Source organism: Suricata suricatta, chromosome 1, assembly GCF_006229205.1.
Source record: "Suricata suricatta isolate VVHF042 chromosome 1, meerkat_22Aug2017_6uvM2_HiC, whole genome shotgun sequence".
Lineage (NCBI taxonomy): Eukaryota > Metazoa > Chordata > Mammalia > Carnivora > Herpestidae > Suricata > Suricata suricatta.
The window spans coordinates 72,958,337-72,981,262 of record NC_043700.1 but is presented as its reverse complement, the minus strand read 5'-3'; the positions used below and the strand labels follow the sequence as shown (position 1 = coordinate 72,981,262).

The following is a 22,926-nucleotide window of genomic DNA, read 5'->3' as shown; positions in this document are numbered from 1 at the left end:
AGCCTGTGGCCTCTTAGTCTGTGATCCAGGACTACCAGAAAATGGGTGCAAGGAATCTAGGTAACCGCTGGAAATAACTACAGAGCTTATATGACCCCGCCATGTCCGAGCTCCACCTCAGGGTTCCCACGCACGAGGACAGCTTCCCCAGGCTGACAGCCTCCCTCAGGCTCAATTGGAATTGCTTCCGCGTGGGGCCCGTGGAGGAAGCCATGGCCAGAGAAGCTGCTGCAGGAACCTTCTGGTACCTTCCGGCTTGTTCTGCTTTGTTCTCCGCCTGTGGTCAGAAAGAAAGCCGACTCAGTAGGTTAGTAAATGCTTGATTTTCTAAGAGCCCAGGAGACAGTCTTTCAGATTGTTCTCAAGAACCGCTGGGAAGCTTGTTCACTACGAGGGATTATATATCCAAAAAGGGAACAGGTCTCTGAGGGCTCCTAAGCGGTTCTCCAGATATTTGGCCGTCACCAGGTATAATGTATTACCGTTCTAAAAATAAGGTTTTCTGATTTCCACATGGACACGAAAAAGAGCCTTAGTGTAACTAAACCAGACGAGAGTTCCTCCACCTGACGTGCCCTTAGCCATAAAACAAATAAAATAAAATAAGAAAAACACCAATAGAAACTGACATTGAAGCTTTTGCGGTTAAGGAGAATAAGACCATTTATTGGTGTGGCACTACCCAGGGGAACTGGGGCTAATGCTCAAAAGTTCCTAACTCCAAGATGGCTTTCAAGTAAGGGTTTTTTGTTCTGCTTTGTTTTGTTTTATTATTATTTATTTTTGAGAGACAGAGACAGCGCGAGCAGGGGGTGGTCCAAGAGAGAGGGAGACACAGAATCCAAAGATAGGTTCCAGGCTCTGAGCTGTCAGCACAGAGCCCTGCTCGAGGCTCGAACCCACGAACTGCGAGATCATGACCTGAGCTGAAGTTGGGCGCTTCAACTACTGAGCCACCAAGGCGAAGTGAAGGTTTTAAAGGCAGAATTTTGGGCAAGGAGTCTTCTGAGAAGGTGGATGCTTAATTGGAAGTTGAAAAGGTCATATTAACGGATGTAATTTAGTTGTTTATGGTGCCACTCTGTCTGGTTCCACTGAGTTTTGTTCCATCTCAAGACTTCGGATCTGAAAAATATCTTCGTCTTTATGTTAGAGATTTTACCAGGTGCATCTGGCAACTGTGTGTTCAGGATAGTGCTGATTAGCTGACTGTATGTGTTCAAACTAACTACTTGTGTTGTGGAATCTGGTCTGAATCACCCGGCAGAAGAACCAAGCGGCACTCAGAGATCTTGAAGGCAGGAGGTTTATTTTATACTGGTGGGCTCGTTCTCCAAAGATTTGAGTTCCAAGCTTAAGCAGAGGATTCAATTTATAGTCTGTTGGGTGCAGCGAGCGGGGTGGGAAGAGAAATCCAGAAGGGGGACTTCGGGTATGGACTGGAATTCCCCTATCAGTCCTGTCAACCATCTTGTAACGATTTTTCCCTACCACTTGTACTTGGGTAAGCTAGTGGGGTTGCATTTCTTTATGCTCCTTTGAATGATGAGCAAGCATTCCCAGCTCCTGGGCCTGGGTCTGCGAGTTTCCTGGCCAGTCCAGCAGTGCTGGGGATGATGTGACCTCTAGTGCTCATTCTTTCTTCTGAACTAACAAGATGGATGCTGCTTTCACTATTAGGTCATCTTAATACATTCTATTTCTATCAGATTGCTTTAAAATACTGCTTACATGTCTCTGCTTAACTGGGTTTGGTTTCTCAAAACCATTTTATATTTCTCACTTGGTACAATCACAGGAGGCCAGCATCAGTGATCTGCGGCAGTTTTAGTGGACACACCTCAGTGACCTCTCAGTGGCTGGAGAGTTGGGAGAATAGGAGAAGCCAGACACCTTTTCTCATTGCTCTGAGTACTCCACGTTTCAGTTTTTCAGGGAATATTCACACATTCACACACACCCCACCTGCTGCTTACGAATACCAACACATCCGCTATATCCTGATTCCACAGTAACTGGTTTCATATAAGAACTGGGGCTGTCAGCATAATGCTTTGTACTAAAAGTAAATTGTTGTTGATGTTTTTTTAAGTTAGGAATATACAATTCTGTTTATATATTAAAATGATTGTGTGTGTGTGTGTGTGTGTGTGTGTGTGTGTGTGTATTTGAAATGATGGGATGATGGTGGTGAAAACTTACAGTCTGGGAGCCACCATGATCTATGCCATCTCTTACTGGTCTAGGGGTAAAACAAGAGAGAAATACTTGTCAGAAAATAAAGGAGTCAGACCAGCAGTGTTGCAGAATTGGGGGTGGCGGTAGTGTATACTATGTAGATTTGGTGGCATTCAGAACCTTCCACAAAGGTGTTCAGATAGTTGGAAAACCCTGGGCCACTAGTTTAGGGCCAGTCCCTCTCCAGTCTCTCTTCCTGGGAGACCCTGAGCCTCAAATCCATCGAGAATAGGTGTCACTTTTCTCATGGCTCCCTGCCACTTTCCCCAGCCATTACCGTTGCCCTCCTATTCCCACATCAATAAACTGAGTCCCAGAACCTGACTGAGTATTCACCTGCAGGGCTTAGGGCTAAAATGTGCTTAGTCTCCCCAAATGCCAGATGCTTACATGGAGAGGGGAAGAAATAGGAAAGACCTAGAATTTACTCCATATTCTGATTTGCACAAAGGTTACCTTTTGCCATTTTTGAAAACATTCCCAAATAGGAAATGAAAAATGAAATGAAATAAAAATTTCTTTTTATGCACAAAGAGTATTTTTCATGAAATATTTGTAGTACTGAAAATTTCACTTTAGGAAAATGACTTCTGCTCTTGCTATGAAAATAAATGCTTAACCCAAAGATTCCCATATTTCCACAGCACCCTTAGTATCACAGTAATCTTTCTGCAGCACTTCTAGGCCAAAAGAAATACCTAACAGTTTTGTTTATTAAGTAGTTAGGTCTAAACAACGTAACAGGTACTTATATACTGAGACCTTAGCCTATGGAAAAATAATAAACATAAACTGAAAAAATATTACTTCATTCATAAATTACATTAATTGCTAATGGGATATGTGAGCCTTTTGGGCACACAAGATTTTTTTTAAGTCTCAGAACCAGATTATACATCCCACCTTCCTTTCCTATTCCATATTGATTTTTACATAACAATTTTTTTTCTCAAACCACTGAAAACCCAGTGTTGTAAAGATATAGCATCACTGGGGTGGCTGGGTGGCTCAGTCAGTTGAGCATCGGACTTCAGCTCAGGTCATGATCTCAGGGTTCATGGGTTCGAGCCCCGCATCAAGCTCTGTGCTGACAGCTAGCCCAGAGCCTGGAGCCTTTTTCTGATTCTGTGTGTCCCTCTCTCTCTTCCCCTCCCCTGCTCGTGATCTGTCTCCCCTTGTCCCTCAAAAATAAATAAATGTTAAAAAGAATGTTTTTTAAACAAAAAAAAAGATACAGCATCGCTAAAAGGAATGTAGCACTAATATTGAGATTGTGAACTACTTCAAGCTAATCCTCTGCAATTTCTTTACTTTTTTTTTATGTTTATTTTTGTGAGAGAAAGACAGAGACAGAGAGACAGAGTGTGAGCAGAAGAGGGGCAGAGAGAGAGGGGGACACAGAACTCGAAGTGGACTCCAGACTCTGAGCTGTCAGCACAGAGCCTGACACAGGGCTTGAACTCACGAACTGTGAGATCATGACCTGAGCTGTAGTTGGACACTTAACCAATGGAGCCACCCAGGTGCCCCTGCAATTTCTGATAGATGACAAGTATCACTGTGTTTCCTTGGATATTTTAAATATCTTGCAGTGACCTGTGAGTTTCTTCCAGCACTTCATGGTATATGTTGGCACACATTTTGAGAACTACAGGTTTCAACTCTGTATAATGATGCATAATATCATGACACTGTGAAGAAATTTATGAAACAGAAGAATGTGTGTGCATGAGGCTGTTTGCAGTTGCATTTATGTTTCCGTCTTTGGGTGTCATGTGACTATAAGAGCAGTTCTTACAACCTTATAGTTAGTTGACACGCTTAGAGTAAAATGTCCATCACACCATGTGTTTTAGGTCTAAGATTTTTTATTCCTCCAAGCAGGCGCATTTCTAGATCCCAGGTTTCATCTTCATTCTCTCAGTTTACTTAAGGAGAAGAATATCAAGGAAAGATATTATTAATTGCCAGATACACGATAACTCCTGCAAATACCTAGAATGTGGGATTGTTTTGTCATTTGTGCCAATCAATCTGAATTATCAAGTTAAAACAATATTATGATGTGAAAAGCTGATTTTAAAATTCTATTACAGCTTATTTTGAAGAGAACCATTACACTAGAATAAATATATGAATGTATTTACTAATTCTGAATTACATACATCCCTGATGTATGTGTAGTTATGTAACTTTGAATGTCTAGTGCATAAAAAGGAAAGATCAAATTTACTTTAAACTGTATCCCAGAGAATAACATTCAATAGTTCTTCCTGCTATGATCATTCACATAATCAAATAAGTATATTATTCTTTTTCAGGGACACCAAGTATATTTACATTACACGTGTCTATATTATGACTGGATCATTTGTAGCAAATACACAGCTGAGTCATAAGTAATTCAAAGGGAGTCTAACTTTCTTGTCTCTGAATTGATCCAAACAATCACAATTACATTTAAATAAATAAGTTTTTACACAACTGTGCTAAAAGACTTGTGTTTCTTCTCATTCTTCCAAATGATCTTTTGAAGCATTTGCTGGTTGATATAGCAAACAAATTTTATATTTGTAATTTCACTTCAGTTCATGACTCTTTTTCTGTTTACTCTCCAGCATTGCTCTAGCTCACTGGCACTAACTCTTTGAACAAATAAATAATGCAATCATATAAGTACCATTTTTCTCTGTGTAGAAAAATGTGATAGAATTTAATTTGTCCTTCTGTACGGAGTTACAAAGTCTGACATCAGTAGAATCTATATTTGTAAGCATTTTATAGAAGACAAGTGAAGGAATTTTTACTAATATGATCCTCCTTGCTGTAACCATATTTAAGTCCTTTGAGATTTTGTTCTGAGCTCTTATTTTTGTCTCCAGAACTACTGAATGTTGAGCTTCTCTGTCTCCCACTAGTCAGGAACTGGAGGCCTCTCAGAGACCTTCTACAAAAGAATGGAAACAGGTATTCAGCTCAATCCTATTTTATTTCTAACATATAAAATCAGAAGTGCAAAAATGAATTTGGAAGACTTCCCAAGAACATTCCCTTTCTTAAATAAAATGAAAGGAAAAGTACAGAGCAACAACAACAACAAAAGATGAGGTGTTCTGCCTATAATGCTTAAGAGGGAGACTTTCTATAATGTTCTTAGAACGGTGTCTGGCACTGTGTAAGTATTAGTTACTATTGTTTTTATTGTTATTTATGGTTGAGTTCTTCCTCTTCTCATTGCATGAAAGGTTGAGATGGCAAGAATTAAGAGAAATGGAAAATACCTGAAATTGTTTCAAAATATTATCCCTGCTCTACAGATAACAGTGGAAGGAAGATAGGAGTAAGCCAGGAAATAAAGTTGTTCCATATATGCTCTCCCTCTGACAACATACTTATATTCCTTTATAAAGCTCACTGTCCAAATAATTATTTGGCAGAGACTAAGGAAGAGCACAATCATTAAGTTGATATACCTGTGTATACCTCTTCAGAGGTGAGACCCAAGAAATAGTCTCACCATGAATCCAACTTTTTTTTATTACTTCCATCCCTAGCACATCAGTCATAGCATGAGTTGAAAAACAGATCTATATTTCACCTTCTCACAATCTCTCCACTGTTACCACCATCTAGAATATTCTATGCATTCACCAAGGTCTTCTTCAGAATAAAAATTTCCCTCTGTATTTCATGGTGACTTCTTTGTCTGCAGGTTAGAAGTCCATCACGTACCTTTAGGATCAAAGGACACTGGATAAGACTTGCAAAAATACACAGGCCAGCTTTCCAGTATGAAACGTTAGTGGCTCCATCCCCATCCTCTGAATCACTACCTTCTATCCTCTCTCTTTCCCATGAGGTCAGGAATACTGCCCAGGAAATCTTACTTGGGTACCAGCCTTCTTACCCTGCTCTGATTCCTATCAACCAAGATCAGTAGTAGAAAGTCACCAGTTTGCAGGGATTATTTTAGTAAGTCACATAGATTTGTTTTGTTTTGCTCAGTGTTTTTATTAGTGGGTATAATCGAAAAGTAACATTCCCCTGATTTACTGGGAAGTCCTAAAATCACAGTACCATTTGCCCCCTTCATATAGCTATTAGCAAAACACTTGTATATCTAGGCAGTGATTTGCTGGTCCGTATCACTGTGAGAAACAGTAACATCTAACGCAGTGGTTACCTACCTTTTTGTCTTAGGAGCCCTTTATTCTCTTTAAAATGATTGCCTACACCAAAGAGTTTTATTTACGTTAGTTATATCTATTGATATTTACCACATTATCTATTAAAACTGAGAATTTCTTGAAACAATAAAACACAAATATACATTCCATTAACCAGCACAGCAATGACATTATCACTGCACATTTATGAAGAAAGACACATTACCTAAAACTTTGACACATCCCTTTTATGCACAAAAAGGGTTGGTCTTTTTAGAAGTCTTCAGGACTAAATATAAACAAAATCACTTTCCATGTATCCCCCCCTCCTAATATATGTTAAAGAATTATGGAGAAATTATGATGTTTGGAAAACTATAGTAAGGCTGCATACTCAAGGCTTTTCCCTCATGAGTAGTTTCTTCCCAGGAGCCTGAAGGCCATCTGCAAAAATCTCTCCAAATTCAACTCTTATCTCAATTCATAAATATTTATCAAGCCAGACATGATCTCTAAAAATCCCCATCCATATTCCATAAGCCAGTTCTCCAACAAAGACACTGACGTCCCAATTTTCAGTATTTTCAGGACCTAGGGAAAAGGACATTTGGAGATACTAGTTCCATGGCCCACTACTCTTCTCACTCACAGCTTTTTCTTGTGGTGTATGGAGCCTGCAACACATCCATATGCTTACTCCAGCCCACAAGGCCAACTTTCATCCACACCTCTCTAGACAACTATCTTTCATGGTCACCTTAGGGCCTAGACCCATGGTCTGCTCTTAGGACACCCACAACAAAGAAGAACAGCTAGCTCTGGAATCAGGCTTGGGGTCATTTGGGCAAGGAATTCCAGGATAACCCAAGTGTAGTGTAGAGTAAAGGGCACAGACTCTGGTTAGGCACATGTCCTGGTGTGCAGCTCCTCCTCCTCTAGGAGGGGCCCACAGAGGAGGACCAGAATGTGACCGCCCAAACCTTGAGGCCCTGAGCAGGGGCCTGGTTGCCCAGCTTTAAGAATAATCCTGCTAAAGAGCAATGATTCTGCTTCTCTTAGTGTGAGTATTGGTTGTAGATACATACTGCATAAGTATTTTTAAAATCCTGGAGGAGATCCCAAAATTAATGAAAGTATTCTTAAAGCTTTGTTCACTTTTTAAAGACCATATTTTAGTAATCTTATTTCTCAATAAACTAGTGTAAACTAGTTTTACCAAATTTTCCTTCAGTTTTTCTGGAGTTCATCAAAAGATTGCCTCATATATGCCCACAACCCATATGTCACTGGAATCACCACACTGTCTTCAACTGGATCATGTCCACTACCCCTAAAGCCAGGAAGAGAGGCTCCACTGTTTACATGTCTTTGGAACTTCAAGATTCAAGCCAAGAGTGCTAACTACAGAGACTTCTAACACTTCTAACCTTCGGAATCTCAGATTTATTCTGGGATCCTTGTAAAAGACAAGACAATGACATCCTGTCCAACTTTTTGTCATATCTTGTCACCTGCATAACCCAACAGCTCTGTTTATGCCCTGAATCTCAAAGTCCCTCTTGTATAGTTCTGAAATTTTCTGGACCCTTCTTTTCTGACAAAGAGCTCAAACCCAATACCACACGTTAAAATAGGAGCAGACACTGTAGTATGTGGCCCACTCCATTCATTTTAACCCCTCATGTCTCTTACAAGGCAAATCCTGCATTCATGTAAATGAATGTTAACAGATAAAAGGTTCAAGGAGTGAGATAAATAGAAGATATGTGCCCTGTTGTGAAGGTATTAAGGAGCACAATTTGAAGCCTGGTTTTAGATAAATGAAACCATTACAATGTATAATAACAGCAAAGTAAAAGCCATTGTGTCCAAATATTTTAGCCTTGAAGAGGTAAGAATGTCCAGATGTGAAGAGACAGCTAACCAAATAGCTCCTGGAGTTTCTTCTTTGTATCCATATGTCTTCACTTCCACTTCTGTCAGTGCTCCTGTCACCACAGATTCCAAGAATATTAGCTCCCTCTGAAAAAAACCCTGGCCGAGATATGGACAAAACTACATGTGGACAAAACTGTCAGAAGCAGATGCCAAGACATGACTAGATATGCAAGAGACTTATTGGGGGAAACACTGGTGAGGAAAAATGGAAAGTGTCTTGAAAGAGGACATGAGAGCCTCAGATATTGATACAGGTTTGTCTGTTGTGAAAGAGAGCAGGAAGAAACAAGGGAATTACCTTACCTCAAACCACATCCCTCTGCCTCCCCCTCCCCAGAAATATAATATTACTAGTGGATCCTAACTATTTTTTATTCAGTCTTGTCTCTGTAGATGGATTCTCTTATATCTCTACCCTGACATGTATTTTCTCCTCCAGAACCCTTCTTCTTGGTCACTTTCCTGACTCCTGGCTGGGATTTAGAGAAGCTCTACAGATCTTTCTCTGTAGCAGGGGAATGATAAACATGGATATTTTCAATGAGACCTAATTTTACTTCCAACCACAAAATGACTTACAACCTACTAATACAATTTTAGTCACTTTTAGATTGATCTCTAATTTAGATTATCTATGACTCTATCTCCTTCCCACATTTCCAATAATAAAACAGCTAATTAGAAGAAAATATAATACAATGTCCTGAGTCTCCTTTACACTAGACTGAATGCTTCATATAGTATGATCACTGATGGTTAGTAGATTGGAATCAATATAGTAATTAAAACTTAGAAGCATTTCATATAATGTGTGTCAAGGTAAGAACAATAATCAGCAGTGAATCACTGGTTCTGAATCAGAGAAAACCAAATTATAATACTGCTTAATTTTTAGTGCTTTGACTAGAGCCCAAAATTGATGTCATTTATGGCAAGATGATAAATAGGTTATGGTGGTTGATCACTCTATAACATGTTGGCAGCTTTTGTTATTAGAAAAATCAAGGCACCTTAGCATTTCATAATGTATAGAATTGTCAAATCATGGTACCATACACCAGAAATTAATAGAATATTGCATGTCAACTACAATTTAAAAAAAAAGAAAGATCAAGTCATCTTATAGAAAATACCACATAAGTTCCATAAAAGTCTTGAACATAAACATCTTGGATCTTCTTCTTTTAAATGAACTTGCAAAACCCTTTAAAAGAAAATGGATTGAAGTAACCATGAAGTGGAAAAATGGAAAAGTTCTGTTTAACTGTACAACTTGCCTATTACCATAAGTAATCAAAAAAGTACATCTCTCAACTATAAAACAAAAATGAAAGAAATATGAACAAGCCACACATTTTTAACAGCCGGGGGGGAAAAACACGTCTTAAATCTGATTTTGGATGTAGTAAGGTCACTGTTTACTACACAAGGTGGAAAGAAAATCCAAAGTAAAAACTTTTGGTTCTGTTAAACATGCTGTGTGGAAAAAAGGTTCTATATTAGTAGTAGTAGTAGTAGTAGTAGTAGTAGTAGTAGTAGTAGTAGTAATAGTAGTAATATTTTCGCATTTATTTATTTTTGAGAGGGAGAGACAGAGTGCAAGAGGAGGAGGAGCAGAGAGAGAGGGAGACAAAGAATCTGAAGCAGGCTCCAGGCTCTGAGCTATCAGCACAGAGCCTGATGTGGGGCAAAAAACTCATGAACTATGAGATCATGACCTGAACCAAAGTCAGATGCTTAAGCCACTGAGCCACCCAGATGCCCCTGGAAAATAGGTTCTTGATGCATTTTGCAACAGAGAAAAAGATGCTTCTATTTGCTCATGTGTTGAGGCACATATATATGTTTTCTTGGGCTGAGTATTGTCATTTTTATTTTTGTGCCACTTTTAATACGTTAACTTGAACAGTAAGCAATAATACCTACAAAATGTCTATCAATTAAATCTTTGCATTTTCAAAAATTATTTAGTGTTTCAATAAAAAATAGATTTCCATGAACCTTTTAAAACTCTTAAAATATAAGCAGTGAGTCAAAAAATAAATAAAACATAAGCAATGATCCTACTTTATACTTATCACTACCACATTATACAACCAATTCCTCAGGGAAAAAATTGACTACTTACTTTCATTTCATTATTTCACTAAGGCTTATTTTTTTCACTTACAAACTCTTGCATGATATTTTTTTTCTCCAACTCTTATTTATTCCATAATCCTGTAGCTACTCTAATATTTGCCCAGTGACAGGGTGATGTTGATCAGCATAAGTTCCTAAAAACGATCCCAGGTAACTCGTTTAATCTATAAAGCTCAAAAAGAACTAAAAGTAGCCTTGAAAGATAAAAGTCAGACTCCCAGCTTTACAAGAGCAGAACAATAACATCATTGTGGCTGTTTCCCTCTGAAATGACCTGCAAACAACAAAGAATGAGGAACAGAAATAGATGAGAAATGCCACAGTATATTTGAACAAGTGTTGAAATAAAATTGGACCGATGTACAAAAGGATGCTGGGAAAGGACACACAAAATCTTTGTGAAAATACTTAAAGAAAAAGGAGGAAAAAAGCATGCATAAATAGAAGGTAGACTAAGAAAGCACATGAGAAAATTTTTCCTAGGATACAGGTAAACATCTTGCCAGACTATTCTTTAGCAAATATAAATATCAGAAATGGCCATTCTGAGGCACCTTGTTGGTTCAGCCTCTGTCTTTTCATTTTACCTCAGGTCATGGTCTCAAGGTTACTGGGATCCAGCCCCGCCTCTGGCTCTGAACTCTGAGCTGACAGCCTGGAGCCCACTTGGGATTCTCTCTCTCCTTTCCATCTCCCCCTACTTGTGCCTGCAGCATGCATTTGCATGCACTCTCTCAAAATAATTAACTAGACTTTTTCTCTTCTTTTTTTTTTTTTTAAAGAAATGGCCTCTATGAAATAAGGGTTCAAAGGACACAGAAGGATCCAAGGGAGAAATAAGAAGACAAAAGAAGTTGTTGGTTTTTTCTTTAAGCTAAAATAACTAAGGAACAAAATGAGAAAAAAAATCATAGAACTTAAAGCCACAAGAAATGAAAACATAAAGCAAATTATTTAGAATGGTCTGATAATGGAAAGTATGAACAGTCCAGAAATAGACCCATATATATCGGTTGTTTACTATTCAATAAAGTTGCATTTCAAATTAGTAGGAAAACAAGGATTGGAAAATGGTGTTGAAAACACTGGCTAGTCATCTGGAAAAAAATGTTGTATTCTTACCTCTCTCTTTATACTATCATATACTATAGTAGGTCAACTATTGAAGCATCAAAGTAAAGAAAAGCCATACACTTACCAGAAAAAAATATTTTATTTTTTTAATGTTTATTTCTTTTTGAGAGAGCACAAGCAGGGGAGGGGTAGAGAAAGAGAGGGAGACACAGGATCTGAAGCAGGCCCCAGGCTCTGAGCTTTCAGTACAGCGCCTATCAGGTTTATAGTTTAAATCTATAAACCATGAGATCATGACTTGAGCCAAAGTCAGACGCTGAACTGACTGAGCCACCCAGGTGCCCTCCCAAAATATTTTTAAACTATTTCAGAGGATGGTAGTATACAAAACTCATAAACATTACCTTATAAAATAAACTGAAAAATTTTAACACAACAAAGTAATTCCCCACAAGCCATGTCAAACAGGATGCAACCAATTAGAAAAGAAATTTGCGGGGCCAGGTGGCTTAGTCCAATAAGCATGTTCCACAGGCTTGAGCCTGGCCTACTTTCAGTGGGGAGCCCACTTCAGATCCTCTCTCTGCCCCTCCCACCTCAAAAATAAAAATAAAACATTAAAAGGAAAGAAAAGAAATTTGCAAGTAAATATGAAAGATAGTAGGATCATTTCCTTAATATATAAGTTCTTAGGACCTGGGAGGCTCAGTTAAGCATCTGACTTTGGCTCAGGGTTCCTGAGTTTGAACCCTGCATTGGGCTCTCTGCTTTCAGTGCAGAGCCTACTTTGGATCCTCCCTCTCCCTCTCTCTCTGCCCCTACACCATTTGCACATACTATCTCTCAAAAATAAACATTAAAAATATATTTTTAATAAGCATTAAAAACATATATATAATATATATGTCATATATTATATATATATATATATATATAAGCTCTTAGTAACCTTAAGAAAAAATCAACAATTCAAACACCAGAAAAATGACAAAAGTCATGACTAAATAGTCAATTTAAAAAGAAATACTAATGGGGGCACCAGGGTAGCTCAGTTAAGCATCCAAATTTGGCTTAGATGATCTCACAGTTTGTGAGTTCAAGCCCCAGTTGTCTTGCTGCTGTCAGCACAGAGTCTGCTTCAGAGCTTCTGTCCCTCTGCCCTGCCCCCATTCATGCTACCTTTCTTTCTCTAAAAAATAAATAAACATTAAAAATATTTTTTAAAAAATACCAATGTAACACTGTGTTAACTAAACTAGAATTAAAATTTTTTCTTTTAAAAATTTTTTTATTTATTTTTATTTTTTTAATTTTTTTTATGGTTTATTTTTGAGACAGAGAGAGACAGAGCACAAGTAGGGGAGGGTCAGAGAGAGAGGGAGACACAGAATCCAAAACAGGCTCTAGGCTCTGAGCTGTCAGCACAGAACCCAACGAGGGGCTTAAACCCATGAACTGTGAGATCATGACCTGAGCCGAAGTCAGACACTTAACCAACTGGGCCACCCATGCGCCCCTAAAGAAATTTTTTTAATGTTTATTTTACTTTTGTGTGAGAGACAGAGCACGAGCAGGGGAGGAGCAGAGAGAGAGGGAAAAATAGAATTCAAAGCAGGCTCCAGGCTCTGAGCTGCTAGCACAGAGCCTGATGTGGGGCTCAAACTCATGAACCGTGAGATCATTATCTGAGCCAAAGTCGGAAGCTTAACCAACTGAGCCACCCAGACACCCCTAGAATTAAAATTTTCAAAAAAAAATCCTAATGTCATTTATATTCATAAAAAACTGTGTAAAAATAATCAATGTTAAAGAAATAAAATTAAAACATTGACAAATGATTTCTTATTCCTTCGTTTGGTAATTTGCTAACACATTGTGTCAACCAGTATGTTAACAAATAGATACTCCCATATATTCTTATATATATTCTTATAACTGAATTAATAATGTCCCTGAGAGAAAAACTGACAACTATCAAATTTTAATGAACATTCATAAACCACCAGTTCCACTTCTAGGAATCTGTCTTATAGATATGCACATCTATGTTTGCAATGATATGAACAAGGATATTCACTGCAAAATTGTTTATAGTTTTTATTTTTTTAATGTTTCTTAATTTATTTTTGAGAGACAGAGAGAGACAGCATGAGCAGGAGAGGGTCAGAGAGAGAGGGAAACCCAGAATCTGAAGCAGGCTCCAGGCTCTCAGCTAGCTGTTGGCACAGAGCCCAACGTGGGGCTCGAACCCACGAACCATAAGATCATGACCTGAGCCGAAGCCAGATGCTTAACTGACTGAGCCACCCAGGCGCCCCTATAGTTTAAAAAAAAAAGATTTGGAAATGATCTAAATGTCCATATAGCCAGACATATATACATATACAAGTTCATATGCAAATGGTAATATCTGTAATACTGTCCTGCATGTTACTGTTTCTTAAAAATGTATCTTAGAGATTGTTTCCTTTTGGTACATAATAGATCTGCTTTATTCATTTTAACAACTACATAAGTCATCTTTCATATTTCAGATACCTTTCTTTCTATCCATATTTTCCAAACTGTTCTGTAGTACTATGTCCAAACTCTCTCCCCACCCAAAAAAAGAAAGAAACAAAATCCTTCATTCACCCTTCATTGCTCTTCATTGGAAGGCCTCTCTCTCTTCTCATACATGGATACACTTCTCAAGAAAATTTACATACTTCCTCAACCACAACCCATTCTTCAACCCTCTCATCTTTTGCTCTCATCCTTTCAACAAAACAGCCCTAAATAAGGTCATCAATATTGTTCATATCACTGGACACAAGTGACATTTTTTCTCCAACCAAGGATCTTTTTTATTTGTCTTATTTACCATTCAGTGTGCTCTCCCTGGCTTCTGTAATAGAAAGCAGTCCTTGTTTTTCTTCTATCTTGATAACTTTTTTTTTCTACCTACTGCCTGGCCATTAGGTCTTAGAGTTCCTCAAGTCTCAGTCTTAGGCCATCTTCTGTCCTCACTTCTGCTCTCTTCCTAGGAGAAAATACACTGTGGGGTCAGTTATCCCCTTACCCTGTTGAGCCTCTTACATGCCCACACCTGTCCTCTGAGTTCCAGATCTGCCCATCCAGCGGCCTGATTGACCAGCATGTCTCCTTGACCACCATCTTTTGGAAGCTTTAAAAGCGCCTCAAAATTCAGCATGCCCAAAATTAGCTCATAATCTTCTCCAAAAATCTAGGCTTAATTTTGAGTGTACCCTACGTCATTGAATGCTACCATAATTTGTCCTGTGGCAAAAGCCAGATACCTCAGAATTTATTGTTGATACTTCCCTCTGAATCTGTCACAACATCCTGCCTTTTAACCTCTTAAAAGTCTGTCAAATATGCCCATTCCTTTCCATCTCCACCACAGCCATAGAATGCCATGACACCCTCATCTCTCATATGGATGACTACAGTAGCCTTGAAAGTGCTCCACCTCTATCCACTCTCACCAGCCTCCCCAATCCAATGTCACGCAGCAGCTGGTGATCTGTTCAGCATGTCACTTACCTGTGTAGGAACATTAGAAATAAAGCCCAAATGCCTTACGTGGCTTATATGCCCCTGGTCCCTTGTTGCATGTTCTATGCTCTGGCCATGAATTCCTTCTTTAAGAATTCCCTCATTGTGCCATGTTTCCTCCCACTAAGTGTCTTTTCACAAACTGTCCATCTATTGAGAATATCCTTCCCTCTCTTCCTTGTCTAGCTAATGCCTATTTATCGTATGTCATATAGATACATCTTCATATCTCCATATCCTTAAGAACCTCTTCTGCCATCCCTGACTAGATCAAATTCTTTCTGTTAAGACATATCTCTGCTACCTAGCATCTGTCACAGTTGCAATTTTATATTGATGTATATAATTATTTTATTAACATATATCTTCTTCTTTAGACTGCAAGCTGAGAGTGATGCATGCTATTTTTATTTTTCACTGCAAAGAAGGTTTTCCAGTACAGAGTATTTCCTGGTACATGGTAAATGCTCAATAAATAACTATTCAATGAATCAGTTATACACAATAAAGCAGCAACCACTATAATTCAGTTCTACTGAATTGGAGAAAGAAAGAGATTCACAAAAATAGTGAGGTCTTTCTGGCTATGAGGAACAATGTCTCTGAAGAAGTCAGAGATTTCTTGAATATTTCAAGGATGAGTGACCAGGACAAGAATAGGGCCAATGATCGATAAATGGATACTTACACATATCAACTTAAAATAGGAAAATAAATTTTAGTTTGTTAAGTTAGAAACTGTGGTGACATTCACCAAAGCTGATACTTTCAGAGATAACTACCCCTGGCCGCTTCATAAGAACTGCTCAAGCTGCAAGCCAGGATTTCTAACTCTGATTACAAGATGCCTACCTCAGTCCTAATTGCAAGCCCTGGCTATCTCTTCTGTAATTCATTCAGCATGCCTTCATTTCCATTCTTTTTCAACATCCTCATAAGCATTCAGACACATTTCACAGTTTACTTATGTTCTTCTCTGTTCTTAGAGTCCTAAGAGGCTCACTCAGAATGTTTCACCTCCACCCCTTACTACCACTCTTAATTCTTCCAACCTTAGGCACAACACAGACTAGCATTAAATCTTTATTAGGAATACATAGGACAGGCAAGTGGAGATGTCTAGCAGCCTGGCAAGGATATGACATTCACCAGCAGAAAGATTTATTTGATAAATGAAATTGTGGAAAGGGCTGAGTTTGCCAAAAGTACAGAATAAAACCAGAGGTCAGAGAACTCAACCTCAGGAAATAACTGCTTTCAGGGATCAAGTAGAAGATAAATGGCCATTGTCTGTTAAGTTCATTCTCTACATATAGAGTAAACAAGTCAGTCTCTGGAGAAGAATTCAATTAATCAAACATTTGGAGTCCCTACTATGTAACTGATAAGGACTGCTTGTATTAAAAAAGGTAAGAATAAGTCATAGCCATTCAATATTGGGTGTTTTTAAGTTGAACTCTTTGGGAAATAGACTCTGAGATGGAGATTTGTATGGAGAAGATCTACCGGGGAGTGTTATTTAGAACAATACGCATAAAAGAGTAAGGGAAACTTAACTGTGATATAGTTCCAGTTGATCACAGGCGTAGTTCTGGAGTTGAGATGGCCCTTCAGAGGTGTCATCAATGGAGGCGGGGGAATCTGGCCTTTGGACCCCACATTACTCCATCGTAGGATAGGGACTATGATTGGGATGAGGTGTAACTGAGGAGTAGTTTCATCAACTGAAGGGAATTCCCAGAGAGACTTCTGCTGTGAGCCACCAGCCGTTGATACTCTGAGCAGCTGGAAGAATAAATCCTTCAGTCTTTAAAGTGTGGGTCTACATTGTGCATCTCAGCATCCACTACAGAGAAATATTCAGTGGTATCTTTTATTTTCTTTTTTTGTCAGGGAACAACTGAAGCCCTTTAACAGAGTAGAGGTTGTGTTATTTAAACAGCATTATTGAATATAATACATATGCCATACAATTCTCCATTTTAAAGTGTAGAATTCAATGGCTTTTGCTTTTTGATGGTGTCCTTTCAAGTATATGAGTTTTTCATTTTAATGATGTTCAGTTAATATATTTTTTGTTGCTTATGTTTTGGTATCTAAGAAACTATTACCTAATTAAAGATCACAAAGATTCAATAGCACCTTTTTAAATAGAGATATAAGTTGGTAGAGAGGGGAAGTGTAACTAGTGGGTAAGATGCAGTCTGGATGAAGAAAACCCAAAATTTCACTTGGGAAGTTTAACCTCAATTCAAATCATTTAACCATGCAGTTGACTTTATGGCCACAAGGGCTCATTATTTTTTTTAAGTTTAATTATTTATTTTTGAGAGAGAGAGAGAAAGCATGAGTGGGACAAGGGCAGAGAGAGGGGAACAGAGGATCTGAAATGGGCTCTGTGCTGATAGCAGAGAGCCCAATGTGGGACTTGAACTAGCAAACCATGAGATCATGACCTGAGACAAAGGCAGACACTCAACCAACTGAACCACCCACATACCCCACAAGAGCTCATTATTAAGAGAGATAGATATAACTCATGAAACATTTTTAAATGGGTCCATGATTAAAATGGTCAACCATTAGAAGGAAGAGATCAGATGGATGAAGCAATACATTGGGACTAGAAGTTGATAAAGATTTAAAAACTAGAACATGAGCTTGATCTTGTCAGATACAGAAGATTCAAAATACATAGAGAAAAAAGAAGATTTTTCTAAATTAGATGAATAGCAAGAAAAAGAAAAATCACAGAGGAGAGAATGGTCATATCAGCCAGCTGGGAAAGGCAATGGTAGACCAGGAGGTGGGAGATGAGAGATACTACAAAACCCAAAAATAGGTTTACAACACAGTGCAAGAGCAAAAAAAACTTACATATTGTTCAGGCAGACCTCAGAACTAAAATTAATCCACAGGACAAGACACGGTGGCAGCAGTCTCTGGTAGTTCCTTGAGAATCAGTGTGAATGTGTGTAGTTCTAGGAAATCTATCCATTTACCCGGGGGGGGGGGGGGGGGGGGGAGGGATGCCTGTATCTAAGACTAAAGAAAGCATAATACAGCTCTCCAAGGTAACAAGAGTAGGAAGAAATATGTGGATTAGAAATAAGAGCATCATCCTCAGTCCTCAAAGGAAACAATGGTATCATGCAAAATAATTGGCTGGTGTATAGCATGGGGTAGAGTTGGAAACCCAGTTCAAAGTGCAGTGCTGTGATGCAAAGGGTAATTCAGAAAGTTTAGAGCATTTGGCTAGGTGCTCCAGGTCTTTGGGTCTTGTAGGCAATAGGACTTACTTCTTTTTGTAAATTTCAGCTTTATTGAGGTGTAATAGACAAATAAAACTGTAAGATAGTTAAAGTGTACATCATGGTGATTTGATATACACAATAGGACTTAATCCTAAACCCCGTCTGGTGATGGTACTGAAGCTGCTCATAGATCTACAGGCCACATCAGGTCTGTATAATATGTGGAACAGCCTTCATCCCATTGATGATGTCCAGGGACTGGACAGAAGAGAAACAGGAGAAATACCTCCCAGTTACCAGTAGCAAGCACAAAGTGAGAAATATGGTTAGATGGGGCTATATGCTGGAAGATTTTGAAAAGTAGGCCAAGAAGTTCTGACTTGACTCATTATTATATGTTAATAATCCTAACAGCACTGTGGTACCATAACAATATGATGGAAGCAGCATCCAGTAGGATTAATTTCAGAGTTTCATTTCACTATTTCCCATTTTAATTACCTACTCTTAAGCACTCTTTAAAGTGAAAATACCCATTCCCTTAGCTATGGCACCTATCCATATTCTCCCACCATGTTTCCTTTTTGTTCTGTGTTTTTTTAGAAGTATGGTGGCCTACCTACTTTAGAGAAAACTACCCAGCTGCAAACCCCTAGAGGGTATTTCTTACTTAAAAAGCTCAGTTACACCAAAACCACAATGATGTTGGAGAATTCATTTGACTCAAGGTCCCCAGAGTTTCAAACTGATCTCTTTGCTGCAGCTGGTTGCTGCTTTGTATGAGCTTGAAAAGTTCAACAATTATGTCCATCACCAGTCTTATCTCTAAATATCTGCCACAGCATATCTGCTGACTACTCAGTGAAAGTACTTCTGGCTCTGACATCAGCAATGGTGACATCTCTGCCTAAGATAAAATTCTAGATTTCATTTTCTCTCAAATTTGCTCCTCCCCAAGTCTTCGTTGTCTCAGTAAATGATACCACTCTTTACCTGTTAAGCAGGACAAAAATGTAGAAACCATCTCTGACTATTTGTCACCTCTGTCATCTCACACCAAATCAAGTTCTTGTTGGTTCTTTTTTTTAAATATCATAAATCTGATGACTTTTAGTACCATTATCTCTACTACCCTATTCTAAGTTCCATCATCTTTCCATGGTTCCTGAAATAGCCTGCAAAACATGACCTCTTGATTCCAGTATCGACCTCTGTGGTAGACACTTCTGGTAGTCTATGCAATATCCATTATCCCCTTCTTTCTAACTAATGAAACCCTGATTTTGTTCAGGGATACAGAGTAAGTAGCTCAATACTCACCTTCTAAGCTGCTCTCATAATTAAAAGTAACCATTTGACCCAGTTCTGGCCAAAGAGAAATAATCAGAATAATCCTGAGTAGAACTTCCAGAAGAGCTTTCCAGAAAGGACAGTCTAATAACCACATACTTTCAGCCCTTTGCTCTCCTCTTCCTTACAGGATTGTGGTCATGATACTGAACGAGTTATACTGCAACCAAGAGATAAAAGCCACAGACTAAGCAGGGTGCAAAGGAAAGTGGAAGAAGCCTGGATCCTTATGGATAGCACGAAGCAGATTTGGACTGACAATGTACTGTCAGTATTCTTATTCTGGATTATTGTAGGCACTGTTTGTAGCGTTCTCCGTTGTTTTTGTTTGAATCCATTCTTCATAGATAACCCCCTTTGGTTAAAGTTTTATGTAATAGCCAACATGAGCTTTGCAGAGACTGTCTTCACATCAAAGTCAGAAAAACTCCAAATGTTTTATGTGGCCTGAAAGGCCCTTTGTAATATGTCTGCTACCTAGCTTTCTGAGCTCATCTCCTACCACTCCTCACTTTGGCACAGTAGCCTTCTGCCAGTTAAACAATGTGTAGGAATACTTTGTTTTATTGCACTTCACAGATACTGTGTTTTCATAAATTGAAGGTTTGTGGTAACCCTGAGTTGAGCGAGTCTATCAGTACTATTTATCCAGTTGCATTTGCCCCCATTCTGTCTCTGTGTCACATTTTAGTAATTCTTGTAACATTTCAAACTTTTTCATTGTTCAGGTATTCGTTATGGTTATCTGTGAGCAGTGATCTCCGATGTTACTATTGTAGTTGTTTGGGGACACCATGGATCACACCCAGGTAAGATGGCAAACTTAAGTGAAAAATGTGTGTGTTCTGACTGCTCCAGCGACCAGCTATTCCTCCTTGTCTCTCTCCCTCTCCTCAGGCCTCCCTGTTCCCTAAGACATGGCAATATTGAAATTAGGCGAATCAATAACCCTCCAATGGCCTCTAAGTGTTCAAGTGAAATGAATAGTCACAAATCTCCAATTTTCAATCAAAAGCTAGAAATTATTAAACTTAGTGAGGAAGGCATGTCAAAAACCAACACAGGTGGAAAGTTAGGCCTCTTATACCAGTTAGCCTAGTTGAGTGCAAAGAAGAAGTTCTTGAAGGAAATTAAAAGTGCTACTCCAGTGAATACACAAATGATAAGAAAGTAAAACAGTCTTACTGCTGATATGGAGAAAGTGTGAGTGGTCTGCATAGATCAAACCAGCCACAACATTCTCTTAAGCAAAGCCTAAACCAGAGCAAGGCCATAATTCACTTCAATTCTGTGAGGGCTGAGAGAGATAAGGAAGTTGCAGAAGAAAAGTTTGAGGCTACCAAACCAAGTTTGAGGTTGGTTCATGAAGTTTAAGGAAAGTAGCTGTCTCCATCACATAAAAATGCAAGACGAAGCAACAAGTGCTGATGTAGAAGCTGCAGCAAGTTATCCAGAAGATGCAGCTGGGATAATTCATGAAAGTGGCTACAATGAACAACACGCTTTCAATGTAGATAAAACAGCCTTCTACTGGAAGAAGGTGCTATCTAGTACTTTCATAGCTAGAGAGAAGAAATCAATGCCTGGCTTCAAAGTTTCAAAGGTCAAGCTGACTTTCTTGTTAGGAGGTAATAAAGCTGGTGACTTTAAGTTGAAGCCAATGTTCATTTATCATTCCAAAAGTCCTAGGGCTCTTAAAAGTTATGCAAAATCTACTCTTCCTATGCTCTATAAATGGTACAGTAAATCTTGGATAAAGTACATCCATTTACAGCATGGCTTTCTGAATATTTTAAGCCCACTGTTGAGATCCGCTGCTCAGAAATAAAGCTTCTGCTCAAAATATAACTGCTTATTGACAATGCATCTGGTTACCTAAGAGCTCTAATGGAGATAGACAATGAGATTATGTTGTTTCCATGCCTACTAACACAACATCCAGTCTGGAGTCCATAGATCAAGGAGTAATTCTGACTTTCAAATCTTATTATTTAAGAAATACATTTCATAAGGCTATAGATGCCATAGTCGCAATTCCTCTAATGGATCTGGGCAACATAAATTAAAAACTTTCTAAAAATTATTCACCATTCTGGATGCCATTATTAACATCTGTGATTCACGGGAAGAGGTCAGAATACCAGCATTAACAGTAGTTTGGAAGAAGTTTATTCTCAACCCTCATGGGTGACTTTGAAGACTTCAGTGGAGGTACAGATATGCTAGAAAAAGCAAGAGGTCTAGAATTAGAAGTAGACCCTGAAGGTGGAACGGGATTGCTGTAATCTCTTGGTAAAACTTTAACAGATGAGGAGTTGCTACTTATGGGTGATCAGAGAAAGTAGTTTTTTGAGATGGGATCTACCCCTGCTGAGGATGCTGTGAAGACTGTTTAAATAACAACAAAGGATTTAAAATATTATACAGATTTAGCTGATAAAGCAGTTGCAGGATTTGAAAGGATCAACTTCAATTTTGAAAGTTCACCTGTGGGTAAAATACTATCAAATAGCATTACATGTGCCAGAGAAATTGTTCATGAAAAGAAGAGTCAATCAATGTGGCAAACTTCACTGTTGTCTTATTTTAAGAAATTGTCATAACCACTTCGACTTTCAGCAGCTACTAGCCTGATCAGTCAGCAGCCATCAACACTGAAAAGACCCTTCACCAGCAAAAGGATTATGACTCACTGAAAGCTCAGATGATGGTTAGCATTTTCAGCAATAAAGTATTTTTAATTAAGGTATGCACATTTTTTTGCTTTCTAAAACATAATGCTGTTACCCAATAGACTACTATGTAGTGTAAACATAACTTATTTATACACTGAGAGAAAAAATAGAATAATTTTACTCACTTTATTGCAGTATTCCAACTACCCAATATCTTAACATATTTAATTATAAGAAATGCAGGGCATCTCTGCAAGACTTCATGCATTTAGCCTCCTATCCCAATCTCTCCATCATTTTTTTCAAGATAGGCCTAGACTACCAAGGACTTAATCTTCAGCAGAATTAACATTTGTCCCATACTCCATGTGGACTTTGTCCACGAACAGTGCAATGAACACCAAGAAATTGCATCTATAGGTTGATTTACAGTGTCAATACATTTGTTATCTTCAGGGAACTACAGACTACAAAATCATTATCTAATTAAATTAAAGGGTGAGAGCACAAAAGCCTTCCTAATTCAGGTCA

The 22,926-nt window shown here is 38.4% G+C and overlaps 1 long non-coding RNA gene across 1 annotated transcript; it reads left to right on the top strand.

Moving 5' to 3' along the window:
• Positions 1-27: 27 nt before the first annotated feature.
• LOC115304611 lies at positions 28-22,469 on the top strand. The gene is made up of 4 exons (XR_003914526.1): positions 28-307; positions 19,851-19,982; positions 20,449-20,529; positions 22,340-22,469. It is a non-coding gene; the product is annotated as an uncharacterized LOC115304611 (long non-coding RNA).
• The last annotated feature ends 457 nt before the right edge of the window (positions 22,470-22,926 follow it).